The following is an 11,523-nucleotide window of genomic DNA, read 5'->3' as shown; positions in this document are numbered from 1 at the left end:
TTTCCTTGCATTCGCGTCGAGCATTCACTAATCGATCTTCTTAGTTCTTCTCGTTCCGTCAACATGTAAGTCTGAGGGTGTATTAATCTCCTTTTATTTATTGTATTTTATTATTGTATAACAATTGTAAGGTTTATGTCGAAAGTATCTCATTAAAACCGATTTCTAAAACCGTCTTTAAAACCTGTTTTGCGGATTTCCGAGAGACAGACGTCGAGAAAAGACGCGAAGAATCGCTGCGCCTCTTGAAGGAGCGCAGCACTTTGCGCGCCTCTTCGTGAGGTTGCCACAGTTCCTGCTTCTTTTCTTCTTCCTCCGTCCTCTGTAATTCGTACCAAAAATTGTTCCTTTCGTTTTGTTCTTTAATTCTTCATCACGGTAATTTATAAATCATATGTATATTGTATAATTCATCATTAACATGTTTAAATCGTCATCTAGTCCGACTTAAATCCCTTATAATTCATATTTGCGGGTTTTCGTCATTGATTCAAGTTTCGGGTTTTAGAAGTTCAATCTGTCCATATTGAGTTTCTGAGATTCGTCATTGATATATTTGCATCCGTATTCATTGATATTTCATCATGTTTAGTTAATTATTCACTTGATTGATTCGTTCATTAACATCGACCCTTCACATAATTAATGTCTTTTAATTCCGTCTTCATCCATGTTTTGTTGTTTTTATGACCTCAATCACATGTAAATAATCCGTAAATCACTTTCATCCGGGTCAATTATCATAATCAATCCCTTAAATTCACCAATTAACGTTAACAATTGCAGTTTTGGCTTCACAGCCAGAGTTCGTCCTCCTTGAAGCAGACGCAGAAGAATCGCCGCGCCTCTTCCAAAGGGCGCGATGTCTCTTCGCTGTTCCGGGGCGACTTACGTCCCGAACTCCTTTTACGCCTTGACCTAGATTAATTAGTTTACGTATCAATTAACTAATATTCGTAATATCGCTAATTCCTGTTCGTTAACTTGTTATTTTATTCTTTTGTTCCTTTTTATCAAATTATCCGTTTTAAAGGTATTTTCGACATAAACCGCCTAATCCAATGTAATTAATGTAATTTCCATTATTGTAATTTATTTCATTTATTTCATTGTTTTGTATGTTCCACATGTAATTGAACCTTAAATCCTACTTCGACCCAATTGTTTGCCTAATTAATTGTTCACCGACTTAGCTAATTTCACATGTTAGGATTAATCTAATGGATGTTGCATTGCATGCATATAGCCGACGATATATCAAGTACGAATAAACTCCTAATCATTAGTAGAGGCCGCTATCGAGGCGGGCGGGATTAGGTGTTCGATCAAAAGAGCTTCCTAATACGTACCCTCACCCTTACTCCCGGATCTCCGTGAGCACCCGTGTTCATTGGCATCCGCGAGAGTCATTCTAGACATAGAATGCTAAGGGTAACGATTGCTTAGTGTTCATGTCACTACTTTGTGTCTTGACATGACACGAGGTATTCGAACGGTTCCAATTTCCCATAAAAATTGGTGGCGACTCCTTACAAAATGCAAACGCTTGTTTTCGAGCCCCTTCACTCCCAAGCGCCCCCGTGGGCGGCCCGCTGTCCACAGTTTGGCGACTCCGCTGGGGAATATACACTTACGTGTAGCTAGGGTGAAACTTGAACAAGGTTAGGGAATAAGTTTGTGCAAGACAATTGTCGGTTTTCATAACTCGGTCTTCCTAGACCGTTTAATTCGGCCTTCCTAGGCCCAACCCAACCTATTCGACCAATCGTCCCGTCTAAACGGTCCTAATTCTTATTTGGGCCTAAGGATGGATAGCGGTTGACGTCATCCATACCATGATGCTTACTCTTGTTTGTATCAAGGGCCTTCACTACTTGAGGAAATGGACTAGGAATCGGCCTTACTCTTGTTTGGCACGAGCCTCTCCACAGACTTCGGGTTTGATGGTTCGGTATGGCAACCCACCCTTTAAACCAAAACCCTTCTAAAAGCACTCAGCATCCCGTTATAATGCTTGTATAAATGTGTAAAACTCTACATGATCACCATTTCTAGACAAAACCATAACGAACTTTCAAAAATCAAAACCCGTTTTCAATCAAGAATTTCGAAAATAGGGCCTTTAATTAGTACAAAATCCGGTCAAAACTCTGTCCGTTTGTCGTGTCAAAATTCGGGCCACAAGCCCATTTCAAAACCTCACTTCGAGTCCACTCCTACAACTACACTACAGTTGGCTAGGACACACATTTTCAAAGACCTTGTCTTTCTTCAAAACTCACTCAACACAAGTGGCACACACCCACTTCATGAGTCAAGTCTTTTCCTCTTTTAGCAAGTGTGATAGAATGGTCGATCATGTTTTGATTCGCCGCCGATCTCTTATCCGGTTTCCAAGATGCCTGGGTCAAGTGATGATACGAACCTCCAAAGCAACTTCAAGAGAATAGTGATCGAATCCTAGCCGCGGCTGCCCAAATGCAAGTTACCCAAAACCAAACCTATGACCGCCTCGAGCTCATCGAAGGCCGTATCTTTGACGTAGAAGGAAGGTTGCCTCCCATTAAAGGTGAAGTACTACAATTTTCCGATGACGAGTCTAAGGATGAAAGTCCTCCCATGGGGACGACCGCACCGGTGAAAAGGCTCCAATACCTAGAGGAGCAATTGATGTACCTTAAGGGGGATGACATTTACAAGGAGAACAATCGTAAGTATGAAGCCGTCAATTCCAAATTGCCCACTAACTTTAGCATGACGGATATCCCTAAGTTCAAGGGACATGAGAACCCTTTGAACCATATCCGTGCCTTCAAGGATTACATGTCTATCAAAGGCATCAAACCCGAGATGTTCTTAAGGATCTTTCCTTCATCTCTCGACACCATCCCGAAGCAATGGTTCTATACCCTAGATCACAAGAAGGTCGCTACTTGAGAGGACGCCGCGATCGAATTCTCAAAACAATATGCGGATAACGCCGAGATCCAAGTCAATATGCGCACTCTAGAGGTTCTTACCCAGAATGACAAAGAAGGATTCACCGACTTTCTAAGTAGGTGGAGGAAGACTAGTACTCAACTAGTAGAACGCCCGGATGAGGCCACTCTTGTGGAGAAATTCGTGGACAATCTCAAGCCCATATATGCCAACCATTTGAGATATCAAAACATCAAGACTTTCAAAGACTTAACCGTGTTGGGGACACGAATTGAAGATGACATCCGCAAAGGGCTCTTGTCCAAAACGGTAGGTCGAGGATATCAAGGGTCCACAAGTCGTTCATACGGCTCTACTAGCAAGACCGACGAGGTTAACCTTCTCGAGCCATCCAAGAAAACTAGCCCACCAAGGAAGTTCACAAACCTTGGTGATACGTACTCCAATGCTCTAAAAAGGCTAGTGAAGCAAGGCAAACTCCAACCCATTGGACCTACTCCCGAACCCGAAAGGAAGTCCAAGTTCTGGGACGAAAATTCCTACTGTGAATACCATAGGGGTAAGGGGCACGACACCGAAAAATGTTACAAGTTGAAACACGTGCTTCAAGATATGATCGAAGATGGTCGACTTCCAATTCCACCAGGAGGTAAGCCTAATAACACTCAGAATCCTCTTGGAGTTCTAGTGATTACAAGTGATGAATCTACCTTAGATTGCTCACATCTCATTTCTCCCGCCGAGGATGAAATCCATGCGATTGAGAAAGAAAGACTCTACTCTACCATCTCCCCTACCATTTCCGACTTCATCGCCTGGGCAAGGAGTGTAGATAGACAAGTGTGGGAATTAGAAAGCATGGTAATGATCTTGCGCGATCCCAATGCAACACCTAAAGAACTCGTACCATTGATCTTCTCTCAAGATGCTACTATGCAAGAAGTCATCACCGTGGTCGATAAACTAGTCGATCAAATCATACAACTAGAAAGTGATATCATGAGGATGAGGGAACTAGCCGCAATCAATGGAGTTTGGGCCGATGACGATGAAGACGAATATCTCATTGAAAACTCTTTAGTCAAAGAAATAGTCCAAAATGGCGAAGACCAAGATGTGGATCACCTAACTCGCTCGGGTCGTCCATACCAAAGCGCTACTCAGAACGGTCCCACCAATGTCATCACACCAAATGACAACGAAGACGACCCCACTGATCATTTGCTCAAGCAATTACAAAGAACCAAGGCTGATCTTTCAGTCTGGCAACTAGTGGCAAGCTCATTTCCACACCGCCAAGCTTTACTGCAAGCCTTGGCCAAATTAAATGTGGCACATAACTCTACTCCTGAAGATGTAGTTAACTTGGTCTTCCAAGAACCCCCGAAACTAAGTAACCCTGTTACTTTCTCGGATGAAGACTTGCCACCTTTTGGCGCCAGTCACAACCTTGCTCTATACATCACCGTCATCTGTCTAAAGAAGAATGTGCCAATGACCTTGGTAGATGATGGCTCCGCGGTCAACGTCATACCCCTCAAAACGGCACACAAACTAGGCATGAGAGAGTCGGACTGGACTCCTACAAATCAAGGTGTACGTGCATATGACGGTACACGACGAAAAGTGGTAGGACTTGCCAATCTAACCATAGCAACGGGACCAATCGAACGAAAGGTCAACTTCCAAATAGTAGACATCGAAGCTTCATTCAACATACTTCTGGGAAGGCCTTGGATTCATGCTTCTAAAGCAGTAACATCCACCCTTCATCAAAAGATCAAGATCCCACTAAATGGCAAAGTTGTGACAATCACTTCGTCACCCATTAAGGCCATAATCGAGAAGCAATCGAATAATCAAGTCCTTGCGGATCCCATATACGAACTTGGGGGCTTCCAAAGTGTAAATGTCATAGAAAGTGAGTTGGCACCCTTATACTATAATCCCTACTCCAACTTGGTGGTCAACCACATTCTCAAAAACCAAGGATACTTCCCTGGAATGCCTTTGAACCCAGTTCGGAAAAACACCTTCGCGCCATACAAGAAAGGCAACTCATCGAGAATACCACTTGGACTAGGGTACAAACCCACAAATGAAAGAAGTTCTCGAAATGCTCGCCCAAGTCCAAAACCGCAAGTATGTAGGAGTCCAAATGAGGCCATATCTTCCTACCCTCAATGGATACTTCGTTCAAGAAGGAAGTTCGGAACTCTTTCATGGATTTCCCGAACCTTGGCATTACCTCGAAAAGAAGTTAGCCGGAATTGAGATCTTTCACGATTGCTACTTTATCCCTCCGAAACGTTCCTACCGTCAAAACCGTCAAGCACCTTGCTTAGACGAACAAGCTGTTAGCCTCCTGTTTGGAGAGGACCGATTTGTTAGGGCCGCACAGGATGAGATCATTACTACGATACTTCAAGACGATCGCTTCAACCCCACCGCATTGATCACAGAAATCGACACAAAGCAGCAGAAAGGGTGGAGGAAATCAATCAAATGGACCAACAATCAAGGAAGACTCTTCAAGCTCACCACTGGAGAAGGAGAGATGTTCAAAGAAGAACCGAGAAGACGACGAATTCGAATCGAGTCGAGTCGGAGTCGAGTCGAGTCTAGAGAAGTCATTAGAGAGTCTACTCCCGTCGTCATCCCCACTCCCCTCGTTTCTCTAGCTTATTTTCGGGTAGTCACGTAGTTCGGAAATGCCCCAATTCGTCCCTTTGCCGCCACTATCCTTGGATCAGTTGGCTTCTTTGTTTCAACTTTACTCAAATCTTAATATGAATAAATCGGGTTCTTACTCTTTGCGTTATCTTGAGTGCAATTCTGTTTATGATGATACTGAGGATGACCAAAACCCAGACTTGACCGAAATACCTCCCTACGTAGCCAAAGAAATACTACAGGAAGGGGAAGGGGGACCTGTAATTGAGGACACCGAACCCATCAATGTTGGAACCGAACTAGAACCCAAAGAACTTAGGATAGGGACCACCTTGAGCTCAACCGAAAGAACCGATTTCATAGACCTCCTAAATGAATTCAAAGACGTTTTCGCTTGGTCCTACAAAGACATGCCAGGGATCGACAGGGATATCGCCGAACATAGGATTCCGATTAAGCCAGGTTTCAAACACAGTGAAACGAAGCTTCGACGAATGAGAACAGAGTGGGCTCTGAAGATTAAGGAAGAAGTTGACAAACAATTCAGAGCCGGGTTCATCAAAGTTTCCGAGTATTCTGACTGGGTAGCTAACATAGTACCCGTGCCCAAAAAGGATGGGAGAATCCGAGTTTGTGTTGACTTTAGGGATTTGAACAAAGCAAGCCCAAAAGACGACTTCCCTCTACCTCACATCGACATATTGGTAGACAATACTGCAGACCATGCATTACTATCCTTCATGGATGGATATGCGGGTTATAACCAAATCAAAATGGCCATGGAAGACATGCATAAGACCGCGTTCGTCACCCAATGGGGAACCTATTGCTATACAGTAATGCCGTTCGGATTGATCAATGCCGGAGCTACATACCAACGCACCGCGACTACGCTTCTACATGACATGATGCATAAGGAAGTCGAGGTATATGTAGACGACATGATTGTCAAATCCAAGGAAAGAGAGGGACATATTGCGAACCTTCGCAAGTTCTTCGCAAGGCTATGGAAGTACAACATGAGACTCAATCCTCAGAAATGCACATTTGGGGTGACATCTGGCAAACTCCTAGGATACGTCGTTAGCCAACGGGGTATAGAAATAGATCCTTCCAAAATCAAAGCTCTAATTGAAATGCCACAACCTCAAACAGAAAAAGAAGTCAGAGGATTCCTGGGAAAAGTGCAATACATAAGTCGATTCATATCGAAACTTACGATGATTTGCGAGCCTATCTTCAAGAAACTCAAGAAAACAGACCACACCATGTGGGACGATGATTGTCAAAAGGCGTTCGACCGAATCAAGGAGATATTAGCTAAACCACCAGTGCTCATGCCACCACAACGAGATCAACCTCTTGGTTTATATCTCACAGTAACTGAAACTGCCATGGGTGCTATGCTAGCTCAAACTGTAGGAAGTGAAGAAAGAGCTATTTACTATCTAAGTAAGAAGTTCTTGGAATACGAGTGCAAATATTCACAACTCGAAAAGACATGCCTCGCTCTTGTGTGGGCAACAAAGAAGCTACGCCATTACATGCTTAGCTACTCTGTCAAGATATTCTCCAAAATGGATCCCATCAAATACCTCTTCGAGAAACCCGTTCTCAACGGACGTCGGGCAAGATGGACCATGATGCTCTCCGAATTTGACCTCAAATATGTGCCACTAAAAGTAATAAAGGGTCGCGCCGTCGCCGAATTCTTCGCGAGAAAAATCCCATCAACGACGCACAAACCATAGATACTTGGTCATTTCCCGACGAGGATATACTTCAAACCGATGTAGACTCTTGGGATCTATACTTTGATGGAGCATCAAACCTAAGAGGATTTGGGATAGGAGTGTTGCTCATTTCTCCCGAAGGTGAGCATACACCGATTCTTTGTCAAACTCGACTTCGAGGTGACAAACAACGCTGCAGAGTATGAAGCTTGTCTCATTGGACTACAAGCGGCAGTAAGCTTAGGTATCAAAAACCTACGAGTGCACGGGGATTCGTCACTGATCATCAACCAAGTTACGGGATCCTGGAAAATCCGAAGTGAAAGCCTTGCACCCTATCAGGCCAGGATAGACCAAGTGGCTCAATTCTTTGATCATGTAACCTACTTACACCTACCTCGAGAAGAAAATCAATTTGCGGACGCTCTTGCGAAACTTGCATCTTTGATAAACATGCCAGATTACATGATGGAAATGCCTTTGTGTATCGAACGACGGTCGGAGCCAGCGTATGTCCATCAAATTACCGATGAAGAAGAAATCGCACAAGAACCCTGGTTCCAAGCAATCCTAAACTTCAAGCTTAACGGTACCTATCCACCAGAAATGGACAAAAGGGGACAACGAGCTATACGCCTACTAGCTTCCCAATACATCCTGATGCAAGGAGAATTGTACAAAAGAACACCTCTGGGTGTAGTCCTACGTTGCCTTGATCATTCACAGGCACGGAAAGTAATGGAAGAAGTCCACGATGGAGAATGCGGCCCTCACATGAGCGGACCTATGATGGCAAAGAAAATCACACGTCTAGGGTACTATTGGACCACAATGGAATCCGATTGCATCAAATATGTGAGGCATTGCCACAATCACAAATCTTCGGGAACGTACAACATGTCCCTCCTTCGTTGCTCTATACGATGACATCTCCTTGGCCATTCTCCGCATGGGGAATTGACATAATTGGGAAAATAACCCCAGCCGGAACAGGAGGTCACTGTTTCATCCTAGTAGCAATTGACTACTTCACGAAATGGGTAGAAGCGGCTTCCTACACCGCTCTCACGGCCAAAAATGTGGCAAAGTTCATACAAAACAACATCATCTGTCGATATGGTTGCCCGCATGAAATCATTAGCGATAATGGGTCCCACTTCCAAGCCGAAACCGAACAATTGCTAGCCAAGTACAAGATCAAGCATCATCACTCCTCGCCCTATCGACCACAGACTAACGGCGCGGTAGAGGCGGCTAACAAAAATGTCGTCACGATCCTCAAGAAGATGACTGACAATTATAGAGATTGGCCAAGCAAAATACCCTTCGCTTTGTGGGGGTATCGTACATCGATCGGGACGCCCACCGGGCTACTCCTTTCTATTTGACCTACGGCATGGAAGCCGTACAACCAGTTGAGCTAGAAATACCATCCTTGCGTATTCTGCTAGAAAGTCAAATCCCGGAAGCCGATTGGAAGAGGGATAGATATGAAGAGCTCATCCTCTTGGATGAACGTAGGCTACGTGCCTTACATAATGTCCAAACATATCAAGCACGTATCAAACGAGCTTTCAACAAGAAGGTTAGGCCAAGAAACATCAAAGAAGGAGATTTAGTTCTCAAATCGGTTAGAGCTCTTTTACAATGGCAGAGGGAAATTCAAACCTAATTGGGCCGGACCATATCTAGTCAAATCCATACTCCCAGGGGGTGCGGTTAGAATCACAGACCTAGATGGAAATGAGTTTTCAAACCCCACAAATCTCGACCAACTGAAACGGTACTATGCCTAGGATAGAACAGAAACGCGCCTCGCGTAAGCCTAAGTGTCGCTCTTGTGGCACTAAATAAGCGGCCCCTGGCCCATTTGAATGTCACTATGCTCTTGCATCTTGGCAAACTTGTCATCCTCATATCATCAAACAAACTAAATTCGCACCTCCCGAGTAAGCAAAGCTCATGCTTATTTTCTATGTTCATTACAAGCTCTTGCTTCGAACAATTATTCTTTTACATTTACTCGAGCTACGCGCAAGGGTTTGATTTCGCTTTCTTTAAGTGAATACGTAGGCAATCCTTCACGGGATTCAACCCGCCATCATATATAAAATAAATGTAAATAGAAGGACATTTGCATCGCATCTGAAATTCGACAAGAATAATTAAAGAAAATGCCAACAGTTTCATAACCATTTAACCTCTTTTATTTCATTCAATTTCTAATAATAATAGTACGACAAATAATAAAAATAGATAGGCTAGGATTCTAAAAATCCCTCCTTTTTATTACAACAATAATAATAATAATCAAATAATAATAACTAAGACTTGGGCTACTCCTCCATCTTTCCCTTGCCCTTGTCGTTCTTGTCATATTTCTTGTCACGACCTCGAGCCGGGCGCTCTTGCACCACTTCAGACCTAATCACCAACGGTCTTTCTCGAGGCCTGACTCTCCCGTTCTTGTCAACCACCATCTCTGCGGCAGGAGTAGTCTTTGATTTCTTCGAAGGATGAATGACTTGAAAGCCGGCTTCTTCTTCTCCTTCGGTCAGATGCTTCTCTTTCTCTTTCTCTCCCTCGCGCACCTTGTAATCAACGGCTCGCGCTTCCTCGATCTTCGCGCTCTCCCGAAGTTGCAGCCTTCCTCCACCTCAGATAAGAGTCCGACACCCACAAAGCACTGGAGGAGAAGCTCAGGAACCACATGTTTCTCTGGGCCCATTTCATAGCCCACTCTCTTCGGCTCTCGGTAGTCAACGCCATAGCGATCTGACGGTGTCAAGCCTAGGGATCATCTGCTTCAACCCAACTTGCCTCATCAACCTCTCGGAAAGATGCACACCATAAACTCCAATCCGGGGATGCGCACGGACCTAGTGGGATCTAAAGAAGACACCCCGATGTGCGGACTTGAGGTGCCACCACGGTACAATCCACCCGATCAAAGGGCCGTCATCGGTCTTGACTTGTTCTTCCAATAGTCACGACCGGGTGAAGTCCACCATGTACAGGTAGTGTCCTCATCGAAATCATACGGGCATGATAGGAAAGTGCATGAACCTGGGGCTCAAGCAATCGGGAGCGTTCCATGAGCCAAACCTACCAAGACAGTATTAGACACCAAACGAAAAAAAAAAAACGGAAAAAAAAAAAAAAAAAAAAAAAAAAAAAAAAAAAAAAAAAAAAAAGAAGAAGGTGTCTTTTACCTGTAGGATAACGGGACTTCCCAAGAACGGCAGATCGCGGTTGGATTTCCTATTATCCAAACCCAAAATGATCTCCCTAAGCACGATGACAAGTGGGCTCTGCGCGACTCCATTTGCTCAATAAGGCTCAAAAGGCGAGGATCACCTCTCAAGTCCTCATCAACATGTCCCTGAAAGACATACACATGCAACAAACAGAAGCCAAATGCTCTCCTCCTGGCAACATAAGAGACAGTAGGGTCGGCCCTGTTGATGAATCGGTCTATAAAATCCAACATCCGCACGCCTTTCGAAGTAACAAGGCGATCCACCTCAAGTCTAGTAAGTCCAAGCAAATCTCTGAACTTACTCTTATACCCTTGAGCAGTAGAAGGGATGGCAGGTAAGTGTTCGGGGTCCCAACCGCCAATAGCGGCAATTTCCTCTGGAAAAGGACAAATATCACCTCCTGGAAAGGCGAATACATGATAATTGGGATCCCAATAATCAAGGCAAGCATCTAAGAACGGTTTCACCACCTTGATGAGTTTCAAACTCAATAAAGACCCAAGATTATAAGCACCCATGTCGTGCTTTTCCGTGTTCGAAAACTCATTAGTCCATTCCTTCAAGCGAACCTCCAAGGTATTCATGATGATAATTTTCTCTTGAAAATTTATTTTAGGAGTTTTAGGAGAAGCGGCGACGAAAAGACGGAAGAATTATATGATTCAAAGCTTCGGCAGCGCTTCTATTTATACTAATTTGCGGTTTCCAAAATCCGTCAGAACAAACCCCTCTGGGAACAGGCGCGGCACCCGCTGCGCCTCTTCAAAGGGACGCAGCTCATGCTGCGCCTCTTCCCCAGGCTCACTCCTGTAATTTCCGCGTTTGGATCTTTCCTAATTCTATAACACGCGTGATTTCCTATTCCTATAGGATTTTATTTTGGTAAACTACGGAAGTTTACCATGTCTTGGGATTTC

The sequence above is a fragment of the Silene latifolia genome, chromosome 6 (genome assembly GCF_048544455.1).
Source record: "Silene latifolia isolate original U9 population chromosome 6, ASM4854445v1, whole genome shotgun sequence".
Classification (NCBI taxonomy): Eukaryota; Viridiplantae; Streptophyta; class Magnoliopsida; order Caryophyllales; family Caryophyllaceae; genus Silene; species Silene latifolia.
Note: the sequence above shows the minus strand (reverse complement) of the source record.